This window comes from Podarcis gaigeae (genome assembly GCF_964106915.1).
Source record: "Podarcis gaigeae genome assembly, chromosome: 3".
In the NCBI taxonomy this organism is placed as follows: Eukaryota; Metazoa; Chordata; class Lepidosauria; order Squamata; family Lacertidae; genus Podarcis; species Podarcis gaigeae.
In genome coordinates this window covers 27,966,628-27,991,690 of record NC_139680.1, presented here as the reverse complement: position 1 = coordinate 27,991,690, position 25,063 = coordinate 27,966,628, and the positions used below count along the sequence as shown (strand labels likewise).

The 25,063-nt window shown below is 44.6% G+C and overlaps 1 protein-coding gene across 4 annotated transcripts in view; it reads left to right on the top strand.

The window, feature by feature from the left end:
• LOC310840662 (uncharacterized protein) overlaps positions 1–25,063 on the top strand; it is a 143,709-nt gene that overhangs the window by 69,632 nt on the left and 49,014 nt on the right. For 2 of the 4 annotated variants that reach the window (XR_014561980.1, XR_014561981.1), the window contains exon 3: positions 24,162–24,882. The exons of the other annotated variants lie outside the window; for them this stretch is intronic. The gene's annotated coding sequence lies outside the window, so the exon portion shown is untranslated. Of the gene's footprint in view, positions 1–24,161; positions 24,883–25,063 lie in introns of those variants that run through there. 4 annotated transcript variants of the gene reach the window in all.

Sequence of the window (25,063 nt, the reverse complement as noted above, 5' to 3'; positions counted from 1 at the left end):
GCACTGTCCAAAGGTAGCCTGTTGAGATACTGATGAAGATAAGTTTTTTTAAAAAAAATCCTCATGCTGCTCCTCAGTCTCTCAGCTGACCATGCCTCTTGAAGTACCCATGTAGCATGCTCATGCCAATAGGCATTGCAAGAATTCAATCATGGGAGGTTGATTTAAAGACCCACTGAGAAAGATTTCAGTTGAACCATTCAGTATTTTTAATGGGGTTCCATTTCAGCAGTCTTAAACGATAGTGAGCTGATTGGTTCTGTTGCGTTGGGGAGGTTCTGCGGTTTTCCTGCATATCCCTGCATTGTAAGGCGTTGGATGAGGTGATCATCAGGAACACTTCCAACTCTATAATTCTCTATAATTCTATACCTACAGGACCGCCTCTCCTGGTATGCCCCGCAGAGGACCTTAAGGTCCACAAATAACAACACTTTGGAGGTCCTGAGCCTCAAGGAGGTTAGATTGGTTTCAACTAGGGCCAGAGCCTTTTCAGCGCTGGCCCCGACATGGTGGAATGCTCTGTCACAAGAGACTAGGGCCCTGCAGGACTTGACATCTTTCACAGGGCCTGCAAGACAGATGTTCTGCCTGGTCTTTGGTTTGGACTTGGTCTGACCCTTATGTTTCCCTCCCCTTATGGTCTTGATTTATCAGCTACTTTAAAATGAGGCTGCATTTTAAATTGCATTTTAACCTGTACAATGGTACCTCGGGTTACGTACGCTTCAGGTTGCAGATGCTTCAGGTTACAGACTCTGCTTACCCAGAAATAGTACCTCGGGTTAAGAACTTTGCTTCAGGATGAGAACAGAAATCGTGCTCCGGCGGCGCAGCAGCAGCAGCGGGAGGCCCCATTAGCTAAAGTGGTGCTTCAGGTTAAGAACAGTTTCAGGTTAAGAACGGACCTCCAGAACAAATTAAGTTCTTAACCTGAGGTACCACTGTATTTAAAATTGTTTTTTTTTCTTTTCTCCACCACCCCTCTTTCCCCCCTGTTATGTTTTTACTATGATTTTATTGGTGTTAGCTGCCCTGAGCACAGCTCTGGCAGGGGAGGGTGGGGTATAAATAAAATTATTATTATCATTATCATTATCATTATCATTATCATTATCATTATCATTATCATCATCATCCTATTGCAGGAGTCAAGCAAACACTGGGAAGCAAAGGCTATTGTGAAGCTACATTTTTTAAAAAATGTAGAAATAAAACTATACATATCATTTGCCTGCCTCTTAATTATGATAGGGTAAAACCAAGCAGAAGACAAACCCTATTCCCCCCATAAGGGATTATGGAAGAATGGCCCCTAAACCTATTTGTCTTCAATGTGAGGCACTTAATCCAGTCTGGAGAGGCTTCCATTCCTTCAGTGTTCATCTACTTTTTACAAAAGACAGGGAAATTATAGCCATTTTTAGGTTCCCCGTTATAGTGAATGGCCAGTGCAGAGCCATTCTCCCAAACACTGGAGAGAGCGTAGAGTGGCTCAAAAACCTATCAGAATTTTTAAAAACACAGAGATAGAAAGCAAAAGGGGGGGGGGTGGAAGTATACTTCGTACAACCTTAGTATATACATCTCTCCTCACATAGGAATGTGATGCATATAGTTCCTCCATCCACTCTTCCCACTAAAAAACAGCAAACACCCTTGAGATTGAAGGTTGCCAAATCACTACTCAGAAAAGCTAGTTCTGATTGAGCAAAAGCTTAAACCATTTAAAAAAAAAATCTGCCCAGCATGATAGCACAATCATCTTGAGAGTGGTGATCTCTAACGCCTATTTATTTCCGGATGCTATTTTAAGACACCCATAGAAAGACTGGGGCTGCCACACAGCAGTTTATATCAAAGATCCAGTTCTTTATGACTTCCTGGAAGAGTTCTGTGTAGTTTATCCATGCTTCCAAAAAAAAGGATGCTTCCTTTCTGTAACGGAAAAGCTGAAGTTGGCACCTGCAATGACGTAAGCCTCGTGACTCACCTGCCTGAATGGAGGTCTCTTTTAGGATCAAAATGTGTCTGGAGAATAGACCTGTGAGGTCCCCAATAAAAGACCTTCTCAATGAAGCCATCGGCCCTACCTCAGTACAATGCAGAGCCCTTGTGAAGGCTGAGGTGGAGCAGCTGGCCAGCAGCTTTTGCGTGAGCCCTCAGAAAAGCCACTCTCACAGCTGGAGAGAAAATAGCCCTGGCAGCATTGGCGTTCCATTATGGGAGCTGAAAAGTCCTTTTCAGGGCGGAAGGGAAACTTCACCAGCTGTCAAGTAGTCGAGATGTTTAAAGTGCACACGCACACACACCAAATACCCGGTACTCACAATGGGTAGAATGCAGAGGCCATGCCACAGGAAATTAGAGCTCCTTTGGGAAATGAGGATATTGTGGGCTGATGAGTTCGCTTTTAGAAATCAATAAGTCTTTCAGTAAGTGGTGATATCAAGCACTTTTCTGTGCTCTGGAAAAAAACGCTCCCTGGCTGCTGGCTCCATCTTATTCATCTCTGAGCGACCCAAAAGGATGGCAGAGATCTTAAAAAGCTGTTGACCTGTGTGCAGGTTGTAGTCCAGATATATTGATCGGGAAGATTAATGTTTCTGGGAGAGTAAGAACGGCACCGTGCAGTGCAATCAGTTCCAACCTTGTTTCCTTCTTGCCCACTTTCTGGAGTGTCCATTTATTGAGCGCGTTGTCATATAAATCAGTTTGAGCTTATGGGTTGCTGAATCCACACATTTGCTATGAAACACACGGAGATAGCAATCTGGGGAGGAGGGGAATCCATAAAATGCACCATGGATAGAATTGAAAATAAACATATAGAGGGGGAGAAAAATCTGATTGGGTTGATAACTTTGAAGATTCCTTTATGGGAGCATGTTGCATAAACCTTAGAAAACGAAAACGCCTAGGGATGATACCATACCATCCTACTGAAAGCTGTTCTCCCCAAGAATCAGTGTAGTTCTTAAGCATCTGTAACTGTGGTAGAATCTGCTACCACAGATTCTGCTAGAGCCAGTGTGGTGTAGTGGTTAAGAGCGGTAGATTCGTAATCTAGTGAACTGGGTTTGCGTCTCCGCTCCTCCACATGCAACTGCTGGGTGACCTTGGGCCAGACACACTTCTTTGAAGTCTCTCAGCCCCACTCACCACACAGAGTGCTTGTTGTGGGGGAGGAAGGGAAAGGAGATTGTTAGCTGCTTTGAGACTCCTTAGGGTAGTGATAAAGTGGGATATCAAATCCAAACTCTTCTTCTTCTTCTTTCACCTGGAAGGGTGCACAGTTGGCACATCAGTTGAAACTGGCTTAAGGCACTCTCCAAGCCAAGCTGCCACCTGGCTGCCCCAGAGCAATGTGGGGACCAGGAGTATCCCCAAACTGCAAACCAACCCAGAGCAGGAGTGCAACCCTATACAGAACAGATTGGAGTTCCAATCCCCAGTCGGCATTTCTACCAATCACTTCCCTGTTGTCTAGAATAACCCATATCCAATCCTTCACAGTGCACAGATTGTGGTTCAGAATCTCTATCGCCTCCTTGGCACCAGCTGAAGAGGGTCACCCCATCCTCTTGGGCACCAGCTGAAAATGAAAGATAGACTGTGTGCCATCAGCATATTGATGGCATCCATTTCTATCATTCTGGATGACCTCTCCGAGCAGTTTCATGCAGATGTTACAAAGTGTGCAGGAAACAATCACATTGGAAAATTGAGGCCAATGGCCAATGAGTCAAGCAATAGTCCTCCAGCATGACCTTCTGAGAATGCCCAACCAGCTAAGGACATAGCCACTGTAAAATGGTGCATCCAAAGCTCCCAAACCAGCCAGTTGCCCCAATAGCTGGTGGTGCTGAAACCACCGAGAGGTACAACAGAACCAACAAGAGCACACTCCTGCTGCCTAGTTCCTGGCATGAATCATCCACAAAAGAAGCCAAGGCCATTTCAGTCCTCATACCAGGCCTAAACCCAGATAGGAAAATGTCTATATAATCTGTTTCATCATGGAAGTTTGGAGTTGAGTTGCCAGCACTCAGTCCAACACCTGACTTAAAAAATGGTCAGCTACAGGCTGGCCAATAATTATAAAGGATGGGGAGATTATATACTGCCTGCAGTATACAACTGTGCGTATTACAGTATACAATCATGCAGTATACAAGTGCATATTGCAACTGGATATCCCTCATGGGTAGTGGGTAAAGCATAGAATGAAGAGGCATTTCTTTTTCACCTTTCTCTTTCCCTCTTGCACCACCCTCCAGATTTCTGTGTCTCAACAGGTATAGTGCATAGTGGTCTACTGAACATTTCAAGGGCATTGAATTTTTTCGCAAGTGTTTCCTGCAACAGTGGGGAGGGGAGAGAGATTGTAGCAGCAAATAACAAAAATCAAAGTACTACGTAGAGAAACTTTTTCCCCACTGTAGGTGTGTGTGAAAGAGAGAGAGAGAGAGAGAGAGAGAGAGAGAGAGAGAGAGAGAGAGAGATTGCAGAAGTTAATACACTGGAAGGACTCTTAGGAGTATGAATATCTCCAATTCTGGAGTTCATCTGTATTCCAGGACTGACTGTGAAATCAGTACATTTGCTATTGATTTTTTTATAGAAAATTAAACACACACACACAGAGTATCTGTTTGACAGAAATGGGAAGAACATGTGGGGGGCTTTAATCTATGAAGTTTAGTTTTTATTCATTTACATATATTACATTTATTTTAGGTGTTTTATTCAAAATAAAGTTTTGGGGGGAACTAAACTGAACAGATGAAAGTAGGTAAAACCTGGTGATTTCCTCCCTCCCCTCATGAGTAGTGTTTGATGATAAAAGCATAAAAGCATAATGTGGTATCATTTTACCAAGGCACAATATGGATCATCCATATGGAACAGAAGTTGATAATGCCGCAAAGAAGCAAAAATAAACAGAACAGATGTACTTGTAAAATCAAGTCTGCATCCACCCTTGGGTACCTGCTTCTGAGCGTTAAAACCGCCTAACTTTTATCAGATTCCGAGCCCGGCTGTACTCCTCGCTGTGTCAGAAACAGCGAATCTCCAGATCCCCAAAACACCCTTTAAGGAAGAAGTGATGTATTGAGTATATCCAAAGATAGCGTAGAAGGAGGTGCTACGCGACTAAAGCTAGCACAAGGCGAGTCATATCGTAGAGCAGCATCTGGTAAGCTGATGGAACCCTATCGGATTCAATCAGAAGCTGAAGGAATTCTATTAGTTTCAGCGGGCTTTGGAGCAGGTCCCAGAATACTACGTGCAAGCAGAAGCAAGAATTTTTAACATAACATTTGGCAATTTAACATTTTTATATTTTTTATTGCATAGGCTGTGATTAAGAGCTGGTGCAATGTTGGGGAGGAATTCAAACCTGGCTGAAGCTGGGGGAGATGTGAGAGTGTCAGGGACTGGGCAGAGGAGGAATGGTGAAGACCACTTCCCCAGCCTGACCTTCTTCCAGAGAAGAAGGAGACAGTTCAGAATTACAACAGGGGTTTGAGGGAGGTCACAGCTCAGAGGCAGATGCGGGGGAAAGCTGGAAAATAATGGGAGAGGAGGAGGAGGAGGAGGAGGGGGAAGAAGAAGAAGAAGCTGCAGCAGCAGCAGCAGCAGCAGCAGCAGCAGCAGGGGAGAGACAGCTGACGGACTCAGTGCCCTTGGAAAGCTTTCCTGACCCCCTTCCCAGGACTAGGTGGGCATTGAAAGTAGGAGAGCAAAGAGCTCAAAGGCAAAGGGCACTTTTCAGCATCCATAGTGATGACTCATGAGGAAGTGGGAGAGACGGAGGGAGTGGGGTTTGACTCGGAGCAACACCATTACTCCAAGAGACTGCATTTCTAAGCCTCTCTCTGTGAATATTGAATAAAAAGCATTGGTAAGAACTTTCCTTGTCTTATCCATTCCTGGCAACCTGCCATGTGGGGTTGGATCCTGACAGAGAGTGTGAGACCTCCTCCAAGTGTTTCTCTGGGGCTGACTGCCACTTAGGGGCATAGGAAGGGGCCTTAGATCAGAGGTCGGCAACCTAAGGCCCATGGGCCACATGTTTAACTTGGGGGTTGTTTAACTGACCATGGACCCCCTCCGCCTGCTCAGGGACCCCCCCCAACCACTCAGTTGGCTCCCATGTGTTGTGCTAAACCAGCGCGGAGCAGAGTGGGGACTGCCTTCTGCGATGCTGGCCGGCTTCCCATTGGCTGCTGCAGGAAGCTTTTTATTGAATATTCACAGAGAGAGGCTTAGAAATGCAGTCTCTTGGAGTAATGGTGTTGCTCTGAGTGAAACCCCACTCCCTCCTCTCAGAGGTACTGAAAGACAGCACAGGACAAGGGAACTGGGTTGCATTTACAAAAAGTACTGCTGCACACATATAGCTGGAACCTGAATAGCCCTCCATAAATTTAGTTTAACAATGGCTGCAGTATATTTTTCTGCACAAACACTGGTGGCATAGATATGCACACTGACATACACACACACACAGAGAGAGAGAGAGAGAGAGAGAGAGAGAGAGAGAGAGAGAGAGAGAGTGTCTCTTCAGCACCTTGAGTGCCACCATTGCAAAATTGTCAATCAGCTTGATGCCTCTAAACTTGCAGTCCTGTGCACACTTTCCCTGGGACAAAACCATCAACACAATGGGATTGCGATGACAGCAGTCCTTGCACTGAAGCAACGGAAAGCAACAAACACAACTGGTTAAAAGCACTTAGAAACAAACGAGAAGCATTTGTTTTTCTTTTTTAAGCACCTAGAGCCTATTCTAACAAAAAAGGTTTGTTTTTTTAAAAAAGATTTTAAAAAACATGATAAATCCCCAGACAGATGTGAAATCGGAAGCTTAACAGCAGCAATTTGGAGGAGATGCATACTTAGGATGCAATGTTTTTTAAATTGGACGTAAGGGTATCTACTTTTATGCTTGACAGTCAAACTGGTTACATGTCCAACAGCTGGAGGTTACTGTAGATGGGCTGTGACATAAGAGAGTAGCCACCCATCTGCTGCCTTCCCAGAGTGGAGGAGAATAAATAGCATGCCACATCCCACACACTCCAGCTGTCCCCAGCATCCAGTACTCTGCGACTTGTCTAAAAATAAAATAAGAAACTTTGCTGTTTTTCAAACAAAGGAGGAGGGGAGGGTGCTAGTTGCAGAAAGAAAGGGAGAGGGAGAGGGAAATGGAGTTATTTTAAAGTATACCTGGGTGGTTGTTTTTTCCCCCAAAGCAGGAAAGGAACAGATCCTCTTGTCCAAAACCTGTGTTTCTTGAAAAGCTTTGCCGAAATATGGTGAGTGCATTTGATAAGTTTTCTATCCTCCCTGCTTTTCCTCTTCCAAGACTGTCGTTGTCAGTGCTCAGCTACAGGAAGAGAGTGCTCAGCTGAAGCCAGTGGCATAGCGTGGGTTGCTGGTGCCCGGGGACAGAGTACACATGCACATTCAACTGCCTAACGGCGTCCACATCACACAGGAGAACGCAACCACAGAGATAAGAAAAGAAGGATCGTTCTGTTATTTGGAGAGGTCCCTTCCTGGTTTCCGTGCAGAAACCATTTTCAATGGAGCCCAGCGACAGAAGTGTGCAGCTGTACTGAGGCAGCATCAGGTGTTGAAATTTTGCACTCTCTAATAATTGTGCATTCGGGGAAACCTCCCCTGTGCCTTCCACCATGCTACATCACTGGCTGAAGGTGGGGCAGAGCCGCTACACAAGCTTGCCAGCAGGTGGGTCGCTGTTGCATCTTGAGAGGGAGAGGGGATGCGGGGAGGCAATGGAGTGGTCAGCATGGTGCCAACACACCAGCAGGAATGGCAGATTGGCTCCACCAGTGCATATGCACCATGCCAGCCTCCCCCCACTCTCGGCTCTTCCTCCCTGCCTGCAAGCAACAGCAACCCACCTGCTCCTGGTACTCAGTGAAATGGGGCAGCAGATTCCCTGCAGTGAATAATTCACTGGGCCCATGAAGAATTTATACCCCTCCGTCCTGTGCCAAAGTCCTTCAGTGAACTAAAAGGTGAGGCCAGGTTAAGGGGTTGTCTATCAGTTGCCAATCCATGCCTTGAGAAAGCATCCCATGCACTGCAATCTCTACATTTAAAACTACAGAGCTGTGCCACAAATAATGTCCCAAAATTCTCTCTCTCCCCTCCCCTCCATATTTGCAAGCAAAGAAATGGGAGGCAGGGGAGATGTTTCACCAAATTTCTCCTGGGATTAAACCAGGGATATATGAAACCGCCTACTGAGTCAGAACATCAGACCATCTTGCTCAGTATTGTCCACACTGATTGGCAGTCGCTCTCCAGGATTTGGGGCAGCAGGCTGGACAAGCTGGGGGCTGAAGCTGGGACCTTCTGGGTGCAAAGCACATGTTCTACCACTAAGCTACAGCTCTTTCCTTCTGCAACAGTTGCTCACGGGTGAGAGTCTTTCTGTTTCCCCCCTAAGAATTCAATGCTGGTGGTTGGAAATGGCAGCATCGTCAACCGTCTTGGCAACCTGGTTGCCATTTTTCATCCTCCACAAAGCCCTAAGCCCTAAAGCTCATGGTTCCCAAATGCCCCCCAGTCCAGGGACCACGTGAAAACTGCTGAAAGTCTTAGAAGACCCCTTAACCAATTGCCGTGAGCTGTGCTAGATTTTGTACGTTTCCTATGTGTACTTCCATTGCTTCTTTGATTTCTTTTATTGTATTAAAATTTGAATTCCAATTGTAAACATTCTTCACAGACACGTTGCAGACCACCTGAACGAAGCTTGTGGACCACAGTTTAGGAAGCCCTGTCCTAGACCACTGGGCAGGGGAGGGAGCAGCTGCTCTCCACCCACCACCAACACACACAAATGGTGGATAATATTTGGAGAAAGTTCTGCAAAGTGGCCTTCCTTTCTAGAAGAGTGAGAAAAATAAGAATATCAATTTTCTCAAGGGGGAAGTAAAACCCTTTTCTGCTCAGCTCTAGTCAAAAGTTCATGACTCTGATCTGCTGCAAGAGCCCATATGCTATGCAAGCCATGCTGATCTTCTCAGTCCATTTTCATCAGCTATGTCAACGAGAAAAGATGGATAAAGGGATGAATACAGAGCCTGGGTGCCTTGCTGAGTATATGCTGGGCATATTCCGTCAGTGCTTCTCACATTGGGTGGGTGAAATCTGACTCCAAAATAAATCTGGCAATAGGTTATGGGCCCATCTACCTGCCCAACAGATGGTTAACGCTATTGCCAATCAATTCTTTGGGGAAACTTAGTGCCGTTTCAAGCTTAGGATTGCTGGCTACAACCTTTACCTAAAGGCATTTGCTTTTAAATGGTCCAACAAAACAAGAGAAGAGGTGGCCACAGCTGTTTCTGCCTAGCATGCTCCTGGTGGTTCTTCCACCCTGTGATAAATCAGCTACGTACTTCAGGCACATTTGACAAAAATGGGTTTCACGATCCCCAAACAGCAAATGAATATTAGGACTCAACTAAAACAGGGGAGCGGGATTTTTCAACATTTTCAATAGATGTGAAAATATCCTACTGGCAACACCAACAGCCTGTGGCAGTTTTCGGGGGCCACACTGGGAAAGTGGTGTGTGTGTGTGTGTGTGTGTGTGAGAGAGAGAGAGAGAGAGAGAGAGAGAGAGAGAGAGAGAGAGAGTACTATACAGTGGTACCTCGAGTTACATACACTTCAGGTTACATACACTTTATGTTACACACTCCACTAAGCCAGAAATAGTGCTTCAGGTTAAGAACTTTGCTTCAGGATAAGAACAGAAATCAGGCTCCGGCAGCGCGGGAGCAGCAGGAGGCCCCATTAGCTAAAGTGGTGTTTCAGGTTAAGAACAGTTTCATGTTAAGCACGGACCTCCGGAACGAATTAAGTACTTAACCCAAGGTACCACCGTATATGTCTAGAGTAAAAGAAGCCAGAAAGAGCCAGTGAACAGCAATGGACTTCTTCTGCACTGTGATCTCCAGTACACTTCCTCACCCCTGCCATACCAGTTTCAAATTCAACTTTTCCCCACTGGCTTGGAGAAGAAGCAACGTCCTCTGGCTTGGGTTAGGGTTACATGTACGTTCAGTCCATCAAGCATCACCATCATTCCATCTCAGCCTTAAGTAATTCCTCTACACATGCTACAGGATCCCTAATTGGCTGGGATCATTCTAAGAAGGAAAGCTTACTGGGGCAGGGGGGAGAGAGATGGTGCCAAATAGCAACTTGGGGGGTGGGGAATACAAAGGCAAAACATTTTCCCCTTAACATAGGCTTACAAGTGAATGTCTAGCACTGCCTATTGAATATCTCCTCCTCAGCTCTTTCAGCACAACAGAGGTGTATTGATTTACGGCAAGCTACATTTAAATGATTACTTCATATATTATGATATGCTACATTACATCCTGTTTCTTTTCTACTCCTGTAGCCCAAAGACTTAACTGAAATCAGCGTGTGTCTCAGCTTCATAAAATATGCATGACTTCAGGGGGGAAATATTGTATAAAATTCACCCACCTTGAGAAATTGCAGAGGATTTGCAGTTGATGATGCTGAAATTCACTTTTGTTTTCTAATGCAATTTCTATGTTTATCAGCCCTCTGCTCTCTGAAACAATTTTTAAAAAAAGGAGAAAAAAACAGATTTTGAACTGGGGGGGGGGGATATATTAAGGAAAGCACACAACCCAAAAGCATGATGTTCAGCTCAGAACAGCACTAAGTTATTTTCGCATTTCGGGGAAAAGGAAAATCTTCGATAAGCAATGTGCACATGAGCTGCTATGCTTAGGATTTCTTCCTAAAATAATTATGCATGTACATAAAGGTTAAAAGGCTTTTTGTAACTTTGGGGAACTCACCAGTCTTTCAATTTTCTCTCTCTCCTACATTCAAGGAGGCTGTTCTACACATGGGCACAGGGAACACATAGTGGATCTTGTACTTGGGTCAGTTTCCTTATCAATATACTAAATATCACTTTGGGGTGTGACTGTTTATCTCTGCCACAAATTCACACAGGCACATTTGCAAAGTGGTCGTTTCTACTGACACATAAAGGGATATGGCAAGCGGTGCAACTCAAGATGTCATCGGACTCCAGATCCTATCATCCCTAAGCTAGCATGGTCAATGGTTAGGAATGATGGGAATTGTAGTTTCCCACCCCCATTCCTGTTGCACAATGGGTCAGTTTGTCTGGTTGTTAACCAGAAGGTTGGTTGTTTGAGCTCACCCAGGAATGGCTGTGGGCAGAATTCCTGCATTGCTAGATGGCTCGTGGGTTCCTTCCAACTCTATTATTCTATGATTTCAGGTAATTTTCAAAGAGGTTTCCCTTGACCGTACATGTTTCCCAGTTGTGTGAAAACAAAGAGAGAGGACTAGGCAGTTAAGATGCAGCCAATGTTTGTGTTACTTGCGTATCATGGAAAAGAGAGAACTCTAACCAGAGGAATATTGAAATTGTTGTTTGTTCGTCTTTTAAATATTTGAAAGCAGCTTCCAGAGGCATTTCTGCCCTGGTTGGCAGGGTATAAATTTACTATGAACAAAATGAACTTAGTAGCATATCAGTACTGCTAGCGTGAGCTACCTTATTTGTTCCAGGCAGATCAATCAAACTTTTGTTTTGATTACAAAACATTATTGATTGCTTTAAAAATAGGGGAACTTCATAATATACGATGATTGCTCGAGGCAGTTCTCCAGCTATCCTTTATAAACTCTGAATATCTAAAATCACAGGCAGAACTGGGAAAGACTCGGAATGAAATGGAAAGAAGTTGGAATTGAAATAGTCTTAGAATAAAAGCATGGGAGGAGATGGAAGACTTCGCATTTCCCCCAGATTTTTTTTTTTTTTTTTTTTTGTAGAGGTGAACTGAACAAGAATGAGGAAATTATTCCACCAACATCTCTGCTAACAATTGGCTTTTGTCAGGGAGACACTGCTTCCTTGCCAAATGAACTGAGCTCTCAGCCTAGCCGGTCCTCTCTGGGTTGGTATATCATGAGGTACCGATTCAATAGGGAATTGGTTTTGCTGCCGGAATTCAAACTGGAACAAGCAGACGCTGCATTGAGATAAGAAATGCTCTCGCTATGCTCTGCGGATTCATTGTACGTCTGTGCAGTGTTCAGTGTGTGAAATATTCTTTGGCATCCCAGCCATATTCCACATGCCAGCAAGCTCTTGTGTGCATCTTTGTGCCGCTGCCTATAGATTAACTGCACTTGAGTGAATAGGGAAGGGGGTAAAAAAATATATAAAAAGGCCACAGAAAGTATGGGCATGGTGGAAAGAGTATGAGAAACATGAAAAGGGAAAAGGAGACTGGCAGTGTAGGTGTAAGGAAGGAAGTGACACTTATGTCTCAATCTTGGACAAGTTATTAGGGAGCTCTCTGTGCACGTTATCTGTTGGTAACACACGACTTCCCCATGTTTGGCGGTGGTATAGTGACATCTGAGGTGCACTGGCGATGGCAAAGGATATGTAGGTACCTTCAATTTACTGTCATCAATGCTTTAGCTGAGATTCCTGCATCACAGGGGATTCAATTAGATGTTCCTTGGTCGTCCCTTCCAACTCTATGATTCAATAATAATAATAATAATAATAATAATAATAATAATAATTTATTATTTGTACCCCACCCATCTGGATGGGTACCAACTCTGGGCGGCTTCCAACAAAGATTAAAAATACATTAAAATGTCACGCATTAAAAACTTCCCGGAATAGGGCTGCCTTCAGATGTCTTTTAAAGATAAGGTAGCTGCTTATTTCCTTCACATCTGAAGGGAGGGCGTTCCACAGGGCAGGCGCCACCACCGAGAAGGCCCTCTGCCTGGTTCCCTGTAACTTTGCTTCTCACAGTGAGGGAACTGCCAGAAGGCCCTCGGTGCTGGATCTTAGTGTCTGGGTTGGATGATGGGGGTGGAGATGCTCCTTCAGGTATACAGGGCTGAAGCCTTTTAGGGCTTCCTTCAGGTATTTGGGTCCAAAGTCTTTTAGGACTCCCCTTCTCCGTTTACTAGACGTGTATCACTATTTACTAGACGTGTCTCTGCTCCTCCACGTGCAGCTGCTGGGTGACCATGGGCCAGACACACTTCTTTGAAGTCTCTCAGCCCCACTCACCTCACAGAGTGTTTGTTGTGGGGGAGGAAGGGAAAGGAGAATGTTAGCCGCTTTGAGACTCCTTAAAGGGAGTGAAAGGTGGGATATCACATCCAAACTCTTCTTCTTCTTCTTCTTCTTCTTGAAGAGGTTTGCAATGTATACTACAACAATAAAATGCAACAACAACAACAAAAAACCAAACAGTGCAGTTTCATTGTCACCGATTCCAAGGCAGGCTACAACATAACACATAGGGCTGTGTGTTGGCTCCCAAGGAAACCTGGATCCTGCAGTAAATCAGGTTGATGCGAGTCAATTTAGGATTCAGCAGAAGGGGAGTGAGGTAGTCAGATTAGGTTCACATGGAGAAGTGACACACACGTGCCACTTATGTGTGCACATCCTTCTTCCACCTGATCACATGTGCAGTCAGGGTTTCCTGTGTATGTCTGCATCTCTCTCTGCCTCCCAACCATATGCTTTTTGACTGTGTGAATTAGCTCTTCATGGTTGCACAACATCATTTCGGTATTAAATAATGTCATTGTATATCTTTTACATTTGGCTAATCATATAGGGGTTGGGTTCCCCCCCCCCCCATGTTCCTCAGTCTGTGTGAGGGTAGCTGGATGGCAGTGAAGGTTTCTGCAGATACAAATAAATGCTAGGCAATACTGGTCTCCAGGTCATGTGCCCTGCAATATATCACAGCACTGACCTTTCAAACCTCTAGGGCAGAGGTTTTCAAACAGTAACCTTTGAAATCGCCTCGTATCAAGGCCTTTTTTCCCCCCAACCGGAGTGCAGTTCTGCCACTTCTGTGGGTGCCATTGCAAGTCAGAGCTACCACCCCTCCTTGCTTCTTGCCTTTATGTACTTCTGAGAAGTCCGTTCACCCCTGCCCCTTCCTCTGTGAACCAGCCTATTGCAGGCCGGATCGTCCTCCTACTGCCAAAACTGACCAATGGCGGCAGGAATTGGTGGGCGTTCCCCTGGGCATGGGACCAACTGACCAATAGCGGCGCTTGGTCCCACACCCAGGGCAAGTATAAATTGCCAGCCTGCTGGGCCTTTCAGCCTCTCTCTCACGTGTGAGTCTACACTTTTTAAAAAGATCTATCACTTCACTTTGCTCCTAGCCATGATTGGTGAAGCTACAGGGCAGGGCCAATCTATATTTCTTTTTCTTCAATTCGTCTCCCGTGTAGCAGTGGCTACAAAACGAGCAAAGGCTCGTTTGCATGAGGACCCTTCCCAGCTGCCCTAGCCATCTACCTGAATCTAAGAGAATGAGGGAGGTGGGGGCACATTTATTTGACCTGCTCCAGAACCAGGGGTACCAGCATCTGTTCAGGGCTGTCCCAAGTCACTCAGTGACTTACTGCAATAACTTCACTTCTGCAACACTGCTCATACCAAGTTAGAACATTGGACCATCTCACTTAGAATGATCTATGGCATTAGGTAGTGACTCTCCAGGATTTCAAACAATGAGTTTGCTGGGACCGAACCTGGGACTTTTTGCATGTATGTAAAGCATGAGCCCTGCAGCTGAGTTACAGCCACATTGGCTTCCTGGATGTCTGCACTATCCTTGCAGTAGACTTAGCTGAGGCACTCAGTTACCAAAAAGCACTGCTCCAACCTGTTAGGTTTCACTGCAATCCCTGTGAACTTAGAACACAGTCAGCATGCACCTTATAGACCTCTAGTTAGGGAAAGATCAGCATACCCTCCAACATTTCTCCAATGAGAAACAGGGATGTCCCATTTCATAATGATAACTTTATTATTTATAACCCACACATCTTATTGGGTTGCCCCAGCCACTCTGGGCAGCTTCCAACATAATAAAACATTTAACATTAAAAAAAAAACCCCTTACTTATACAGGATTGTCTTCAAATGGCTTGGGGGGTTGGATAATGTCATACCCTCCAACATTTCTCTGATGAAAATAGGGACGTCCTAAGGAAAAGCGGGACATTCTGGGATCAAATCAGAAACCAGGATGACATCTGTAAATCAGGAATGTCCCTGGAAAATAGGGACACTTGGAGGGTCTGGATCAGTAGCATTATCCAGCTGTCTCCCAGGGAAACTTGTTCACTATTCCGTGTCTTTTCATTACAGAACCATAACTTTGCAGGCATTTCAGCAATAATTTTTACAGCATCTGTATGAACTTGAATCTTTACAAGAACTTTTACAGACTCTCACCAAGTACAGTTCATAGTGCATAGTAGTTAGAAGAAAAAGACCCATCTCTATTTCCACGTCTAATCAAGTTCCAGACCAGAATCTCCCCTGTGCAGCTAAATCTGGATTATTGGGCGTATCTGAACATCTAATAATATTTGCTTAAGCCCACTCGAAACACAAGCAGCTCTCAAGGAGCAAATACATTTTTTTACTGCAGCTTCTTGAGATCTTCTTTGCATAATGGTTTTATTTGGTAATTTAAGTTGAACATCTATAAGAAAGCAAGCTGTCTTGTTGCTCACTTCCCTTAAAAATGCACCCTAAAACTAAAATATACCGCACAAACAGCAGGCCCATTTTCTTTATCAAGCTGCTGCTTATGCCTCAAGCAGGACGCTTATAGTCTGTGTATTTTTATTATAGTCGGGTAAAAAAAACAAAAACCTTTCAACCTAAGAGACTCAAGCAGCTGTGAATCAATATCACACGGCTGTGATTTCTATGGCAACCAACTCAGATATTTGGGGGGAAAAATAGTACGTGTGAACTTTCTCCTTCTCGAACACTTACACAGGGTTCTTTGATCTGAGAGTGACTTTTCCAACTAATTATACACACATCTAAATAAAATCATATGATAGTGATGTGATGTTACGGCATTTCTTTCCTTTTTTTGAAAAATGAGGTTACTGTTTTAATTAAATGAGGTTATACTGGTACAACTCAGTGCAGCTTATTGTGGGTTTTTATGTTCAATCCAGAGAAAAGCATGCATGCAAAAGCACCACTGAAATCAGCAGCTTTGATTTATGTATTAGATCAGTACCCTCCAAGATTCCTCAGATGGAAATGGGACATTTCTCGCTCCCCTCCCAACTGACCCTCCTCAACCCCCACCCCATTTTTGCCCCCACCTCGGCAGAGCATTTCCTTTCTGAAGCAGGGCAAGTGCCATCACCACTTCATCAATGGGACACAGCACAAAGGCCCCCAACCATCCTGAAAAAAACTCTTCATCCTGATTTTGTTTTATTTTATTCTTGGGTGGGTAGATTTACAAAAAGAAAAATATACACCAATAAATAAATTTTAGAAAGGGGCAATATTAGACAAGGATGCACAAAGCAAAGACTCCTTGCAATCTGCTCCACTCTTTCTTCCTGCCCAGGCAGGGGTGGAGGAAGGGGGGTGCGGTGGGTGTGGGCCGCCCCGGGTGTCACCACTGAGGGGGGTGACAAAATGCCAGGCAGCACTCACAGCAGGGCCTGCTGCGTGCCCGAGCCATGCGTCTCTCCTGGGAGAGGCACAGTGGCTTGGGCACATGCAGGCTCTGCGCTGCCCAAACGGTCCAACTGCTGCCCCCCCCCCCCAGCTGTAGGGCAGCTGAGTGGGAGCAGGCAAGGAGACTCTGGAGGCCCCACAGTGCACCCTGCCCCTATGGCCGGTGAGACCATATAACACCAGTCCTGAAAGATCTTCATTGGCTCCCAGTACGCTTCCGAGCACAATTCAAAGTGTTGGTGCTGATCTTTAAAGCCATAAACGCCCTCTGTCCTGTATACCTGAAGGAATGTCTCCACCCTCATCATTCTGCCTGGACACTGAGGTCCAGCACCGAGGGCCTTCTGGCAGTTCCCTCGCTATGAGAAGTGAGGTTACAGGGAACCAGGCAGAGGGCCTTCTCGGTAGTGGCGCCTGCCCTGTGGAACACCCTCCCAGCAGATGTCAAGGCAATAAAGAACTACAGTGGTACCTCGGGTTAAATATTTAATTCGTTCCAGAGGTCTGTTCTTAACCTGAAACTGTTCTTAACCTGAAGCACCACTTTAGCTAATGGGGCCTCCTGCTGCTGCCGTGCCGCCAGAGCACGAGTTCTGTTCTCATCCTGAAGCAAAGTTCTTAACCCGAGGTACTATTTCTGGGTTAGCGGAGTCTGTAACCTGAAGCGTATGTAACCTGAAGTGTATGTAACCCGAGGTACCACTGTATTTTACTTTTAAAAGACAATTGAAGGCGGCCCTGTTTAGGGAAGTTTTTAAGGTCTGACGCTGTATTGTTTTTCATATTCGGTTGGAAGCCTCCCAGAGTGGCTGGGGAAACCCAGCCAGATAGGCAGGGTATAAATAAATCATCATCATCATCATCATCATTATTATTATTATTATTATTATTATTATTATTATCATCATCATCATCCCTAAACTGCTGTGCCCAGGGCAGCCCTGTCCTCTGCCTGCCCCTCGGAGCCACATATGTTATGTGGGGTTGAACCTCTGTGGCAGCGTCATTCTCTCCTCTTCCTTGCCCACTCTCCAGCAGCTGTTACGAGATGCCCAAAGGAGAAGACTGGTAGCGGCAGTCATGAGGAGGCCATGGAGAAGTGATGGGATGCTCTCTCACAGCTGCCATTGCTGCCACCATGGTTGCTCAGGATGAGCGTAGGTCCATCCTCTCTCTGAAGCTCATTGGCAGCAGCACTCGCAGAGGAAACAGGGACATTCTGAGATCAAATCAGAAGCCAGAATGGGTTTTTGGTTTGTTTGTTTTTTGTAATTCTGGGACCGTACCTGGAAAATTGGGACACTTGGAAGGTATGTAGATCCAAGCACATTACACACATCTGAGCATTTCATTCCGATGGATCTTACTGATACATTTAAGTTCATGTAGGTTTGCAGTCATGTGTACATCTGTTTCCTGTAATGCGTTGTGAACCACCCTGAGATCAGTGGGTATTGGGTGGAATCATCATCATCCGTTGCACAGGTGGTCTTTCATGTACAACAGTGTCAAACACCATAAAATAAAGAAAACCATATGTTTCTGTTCCTTTTTGCTTCTTTTCCTATCTAAGGACTGACATATAGGAGTATAGCATCTAGATCAAGGGAAGTAATAGTGCCACTGTATTCTGCTCTGGCCAGACCTCACCTGGAGTACTGTGTCCAGTTCTGGGCACCACAGTTCAAGAAGGACACTGACAAACTGGAACGTGTCCAGAGGAGGGCAACCAAAATGGTCAAAGGCCTGGAAACGATGCCTTATGAGGAACGGCTAAGGGAGCTGGGCATGTTTAGCCTGGAGAAGAGGAGGTTAAGGGGTGATATGATAGCCATGTTCAAATATATAAAAGGATGTCACATAGAGGAGGAGGGAGAAAGGTTGTTTTCTGCAGCTCCAGAGAAGCAGACACGGAGCAATGGATCCAAACTACAAGAAAGAAGATTCCACCTAAACATTAGGAAGAACTTCCTGACAGTAAGAGCTGTTCGACAGTGGAATTTGCTGCCAAGGAGTGTGGTGGAGTCTCCTTCTTTGGAGGTCTTTAAGCAGAGGCTTGACAACCATATGTCAGGAGTGCTCTGATGGTGTTTCCTGCTTGGCAGGGGGTTGGACTCGATGGCCCTTGTGGTCTCTTCCAACTCTATGATTCTATGATCTATGATTCTATAATCATTTTTGGAAGAACTATTTGGACATTGCTAGGTTTTGCTACCCCATAACTTTTATGACCCTCTGTGGTTCAGGGCAGCAGACTTCCTGTCAGGTTCTGTTATCTTTCACTGATTCTTCCACACTTTTTCTAGGGGCAGGCAACTCACTTCAAATTTGGTCAAACCCTTCGTACCACATCTGTTCTCCGCAATGTGCTTGATCAAGGAAATGAGCAAGATGGGAGGGGGTGTATCTGTGGTGTCTCTGTGTTAGCATTTTATTTATTCATTTATTTATTTTGGTGCTGGAATGACGTCAGCACTCAGATGTTCCTAGGTATAGCCAGAGAAAGGATAGGAAGCTCTGAAAGGCAAAACAAACCTGGAAGGGTTTGAAGGAATTATCACACTTTGGCAAGATGAGACCACAAAAAAGATCTAAGACAACAGTGAAGCAAGATTCAAATGGATCATTTGCAATTTGCTACCCATTATGATAAGCGGGGACAAACCTAGACAGCATCATAAAAAAACAGAGACATCACCTTGCCGACAAAGGTCCATATAGTTAAAGCTATGGTTTTCCCAGGAGTGATGTATGGAAGTGAGAACTGGACCATAAAGAAGGCTGATCGCCAAAGAATTGATGCTTTTGAATTATGGTGCTGGAGGAGACTCTTGAGAGTCCCATGGACTGCGAGAAGATCAAACCTCTCCATTCTTTTTTATAATTTTTTTTATTTTCAATGCAGAATCATAACAAAAATTACAAACAAATGTTTGCAAACCTATCCATTCTCAAGGAAATTAGCCCTGAGTGCTCACTGGAAGGACAGATCCTGAAGCTGAGACTCCAATACTTTGGCCACCTCATGAGAAGAGAAGACTCCCTGGAAAAGACCCTGATGTTGGGAAAGATGGAGGGCACAAGGAGAAGGCGACGACAGAGGACGAGAAGGAGTGTGGTGGAGTCTCCTTCTTTGGAGGTCTTTAAGCAGAGGCTTGACAACCATATGTCAGGAGTGCTCTGATGGTGTTTCCTGCTTGGCAGGGGGTTGGACTCGATGGCCCTTGTGGTCTCTTCCAACTCTATGATTCTATGATCTATGATTCTATAATCATTTTTGGAAGAACTATTTGGACATTGCTAGGTTTTGCTACCCCATAACTTTTATGACCCTCTGTGGTTCAGGGCAGCAGACTTCCTGTCAGGTTCTGTTATCTTTCACTGATTCTTCCACACTTTTTCTAGGGGCAGGCAACTCACTTCAAATTTGGTCAAACCCTTCGTACCACATCTGTTCTCCGCAATGTGCTTGATCAAGGAAATGAGCAAGATGGGAGGGGGTGTATCTGTGGTGTCTCTGTGTTAGCATTTTATTTATTCATTTATTTATTTTGGTGCTGGAATGACGTCAGCACTCAGATGTTCCTAGGTATAGCCAGAGAAAGGATAGGAAGCTCTGAAAGGCAAAACAAACCTGGAAGGGTTTGAAGGAATTATCACACTTTGGCAAGATGAGACCACAAAAAAGATCTAAGACAACAGTGAAGCAAGATTCAAATGGATCATTTGCAATTTGCTACCCATTATGATAAGCGGGGACAAACCTAGACAGCATCATAAAAAAACAGAGACATCACCTTGCCGACAAAGGTCCATATAGTTAAAGCTATGGTTTTCCCAGGAGTGATGTATGGAAGTGAGAACTGGACCATAAAGAAGGCTGATCGCCAAAGAATTGATGCTTTTGAATTATGGTGCTGGAGGAGACTCTTGAGAGTCCCATGGACTGCGAGAAGATCAAACCTCTCCATTCTTTTTTATAATTTTTTTTATTTTCAATGCAGAATCATAACAAAAATTACAAACAAATGTTTGCAAACCTATCCATTCTCAAGGAAATTAGCCCTGAGTGCTCACTGGAAGGACAGATCCTGAAGCTGAGACTCCAATACTTTGGCCACCTCATGAGAAGAGAAGACTCCCTGGAAAAGACCCTGATGTTGGGAAAGATGGAGGGCACAAGGAGAAGGGGACGACAGAGGACAGTGTTCTCGAAGCATGAGTTTGACCAAACTTCGGGAGGCAGTGGAAGACAGGAGTGTCTGGCGTGCTCTGGTCCATGGAGTCACGAAGAGTCGGACACGAACTAAACAACAACAACAACATGATAAGCGGGAGCTAGCAAAAGCAGGATGTCAGAGTGCTTCTGTGATTCCAGTGTGTCCCGCTTAAAATGGGGAAGTTGCGGGTGTGGCATGATGTTGATACTTCCAAAGCACAGAGGGGAGGGACATCAAATGCAGCCTAATCTCCCTTGTTTCATTTGCTGTGTTGGATGGGGGAGAAGTTCTTTAGCTTCACATTTATACACAGACTGACATTTTTAGCATTTCCCATTCTCTCTTGCAAAACTATAGACAAATTTTAAAGGATATGTTTCCCAAATCCAATCTTCCAATCTTTAATTTGGATGGCTATACCTAAACCCTGTTCTCATGAGATTTTGCAGAGTTCCAAAAGTGACTTCCACCAATATAGATTATATTTTGGAAACTGAAGTGTTTTTCTCCTCTTTTGTTGTGTTTAATAAATTTTCATATTGTGTTAATGATCTAAGTGCTTGTGCCATCACATGTTCTTGTATAATAAAGCTATGCATTTGATTAAATATGAGCCAGATTGTGTTGGGTGTCTTTAATTGCTAATTTCATTTGACTAATACAGATATTATGATAGATGATAGATAGATAGATAGATAGATGATAGATAGATGATAGATAGATAGATAGATAGATAGATAGATAGCTTGTGTGTATGAAATGGATATTACACACACACACATTATAAAAATCACATGATGTATATAGGCCATAGGATTCCATCCGTTCAAATCACTTGTCTCCATTTTGAAAACAAATTGAGAGGCACTGATAGACTATTGGAATTAACGGGGAAATAATATGTGCTAATTTGGATATTGTTTCCCCAAATTTGAAAAGTGCGATTTATAAATGGATTTGATACAGAATTTATTATATTTTAATTAAGGGTTTTAAATGGTAAGACCCATAGGGGGAAAGTTTACTGGTTTAGTTTCTATATCTACCCAATGTTGGGTTATTTCTCCTTTGCTGATATATAGCAGCTCTCTTAACTGGAATGCAGAACAATACAAATACGAATTCCCCACACACCTTACATCTATATGAGGAGAGATTTAAGATTCTTCACGGCACTGAGATCACAGACAGATAGGAACCCATTTGCCTTGCACTGCATCTTCCATACCACCAATACGGATATCAGATTGACAGTCTTTTAATAGTGGTGACGAGAAAAATAAAATCAGGCAGGCAGAGAGCAGCTGAAGAGGCAATATTCGTGTGTGTGTGTGTGTGTGTGTGTGTGTGTGTGAATGCAGACTGTGGAGCAATTATGCTGTGTATCAAAAGTCTGGCCAAATGGCACATCCTATAAAGGTTCAGTCTTGCTGAAGGAAGGATAAAAATAGCCAACGGCCACTGCAGCTTGTGAAGCCTCAGTAGCTTAAGTGAGATAGGAGGGAAGCCAACAGGAGGAGGAGAATGCGTGTTCCCCTCATGGAGAGCACGTGTTGTGGTGGGGGCTGACAAGACACTCCAAAGTTGTGGGGCGGGCTAATTGATCATTGGCCACTGTTGTGATTGGGTTTCCCTTGTTGTTGGGAGGAAGTTAATGTTGCCATTCTGTGATTGACAGCCAGAAATGTTAAAATTCCCTGCACGAAGCGTAGAGTTTCCTCTTTTCGCTCCATGCATTGGATTGCCTGTCCCCCTCCCTATATTTAGGGTTGTTTGCATTGACCTTGCTATGCCTGTCATGGGGTCGTCTGCTCTTGGGGCAGGGGCCCGGTAGGAATTTTGTCCATCTGGCTGATTGGCTGGTGCCATTTGGTTTTTTTCCTACTGTGTAGCAAATTGTCACAACTTGTAAGGTTGCGGTTAGGCATTGGTTTATGGTTTGATTGGTTGAGGGGCATGGATTGGCTGTGCCTGCCCCTCTAATGCTGCTGCTGCAAGGGATTCTGTTAAAGGAATACAGGGGCTCACCATTGCTTTTGTCCGAACCCTGTCAAGGAGCTAGGGCCACGCAAGAGCCCCTGGTTGCATTTGGGGAGGGCTGAGGGCAGGTTCCCTGCTCTGTCGCTACCCCCAAATGTATTCCCCTTTTCTGACTTTCTCAGGCTTGCAAAATGTCAGTCTGTCCCCCACTGGGGGGCAGATAGTCACAACCAATGCCTAAGCAACCACTCACATTTTTGTATTTTAATGAAGTTGTGGCCAAAAATTATGCCAAAAACCTTAAACAAAATTTCTGTGTGATGTGTGAGTTATTTGGGGTGGCTTGGGGACCTCGACACACAACTGCTAAAGAAAGTGTGCATCTGAACTGGGCAGGCTACGTTGAAGTTCAGAAAACATTTCCCTAGCTTGGGAATTTATCGCCACATCTTAATGAAAATGGCTTTGTTGGGATCAATAGCCCAAGAAAACTATGGGTGCCATCCTTCAGAGCTTTAAAATTTGTTGCTGTTGTTATTACATATGATTCCTGGATTCTACCTGTTTTGAAAGGCAGAGGTCCAGCAGGATGTCTAAAAAGAAGGCTGGACCAGCCCAGAAGTTCAGTTTAAGCTGAGAATTCAGAGACAGATGGGTAAGGAAAGCAGCACTCCCATGGTAGCTACCCGTATTCAGACTGCCAACTTGCCAGCCATCTGGTCAGAATTTCAAACCACACAGCAGAAAAAGAAAATGGAAAGAAAGACGAGAGAAAGGATGGATTTGAGTGCAACGAGGGTCAAGAGGGAAATGAGGCCGTTTGTAGGACATGCAGCTGGGATGCTGATTAAAATGTTCATACACAAAAATATGGTGTTTTCCACAAAAAAATAAACAGTATTAAAAATGCCTGTGGTTCTATCATTTAATAATGTTCCTGGACCAGTTCTTTATGATGCCATTGCTTAAGCAGTTCATAAAAAACAAAACAAAAAAACATTTAGATGGCCATTTTTGAAACTGACAGGAAGTTTGGATTCCCAATAAGTTTGGACCTCAATAAGGGGAGAATTTGTTCATTTTTCAATTCGTTCAGGTTTCACCGATCATGTTCCAGTATGTCCTCAATTATTCATTTTAATTCAATGTGTTCAATGTATGCATGTGTGTATTTTCACTTGTGGGTAAAAAGCACCACAAGTTTTGTATTGCTAAGATTTGACTGATGCTGAAGTCTTGTCTCTGCATACCTTACTCTGTTGAGGGTTATAGTCCAATGGTTCTCAAACTGTGGGGACATCCTCCTCTGCTTGTAGGACATGGAGCAACTGGAAGACGTTCAAATTTCATGTGAGGCAAAGAATCCTGAGTCAGGAGAAACCTTTTGCCAATCACCCGCCAAAGACATGGATGGACTGAACATCATCTGTCAGAAGTTCCTCATTGTGAGAGGATGATTCCACAATGGCATGTTGTTGACTGTGGCAAAGGACAAAAGAACTCGCTCCCAGACCCCCCATTTTATGTACTTGACTGGCTCTTGAGACTCATTCCAGCAATAAAAACATTGCAACAATCTCCACCACACCTGAGGGCAGGCTAGATTTGGGGGTACAGGGCAGGCATCAAGGCCAGCAACAATCAAGGGCCTGAGGAGAACTAGCCAGGTGGGGTGAATTGCCGCCACCCACCACTATCTACCACCTGAGGCCTCCCATTCTGTCTAAGGGTAGAACCGGCCCTAATTATTGCTCCGACACTTGACCCATCAACCCAAACTGCTATGATATATTCCTGCTTTGTTCTTCATTTGGTTTTTTTTTCTTTCTGTAGTTTTATATGTTGGAGGCAGAAATGTCTTGTTTTATTCCTCTTTCAGATTGCATTGTTGAATTAGCATCCTAATACACACGGTTGGCGTTGTGGGTTAAGCCACAGAGCCTAGGACTTGCCTATCAGAAGGTCGACGGTACGAATCCCTGTGACGGGGTGAGCTCCCATTGTTCGTTCCCAGCTCCTGCCAACCTAGCAGTTCGAAAGCACATCAACGTCCAAGTAGATAAATAGGTACTGCTCCAGCGGGAAGGTAAATGGTGTTTCCGTGCACTGCTCTGGTTCGCCAGAAGTGGCTTAGTCATGCTGGCCACATGACTCGTAAGCTGTACGCCGGCTCCCTCAGCCAATAAAGCGAGATGAGCACCACAACCCCAGAGTCGGC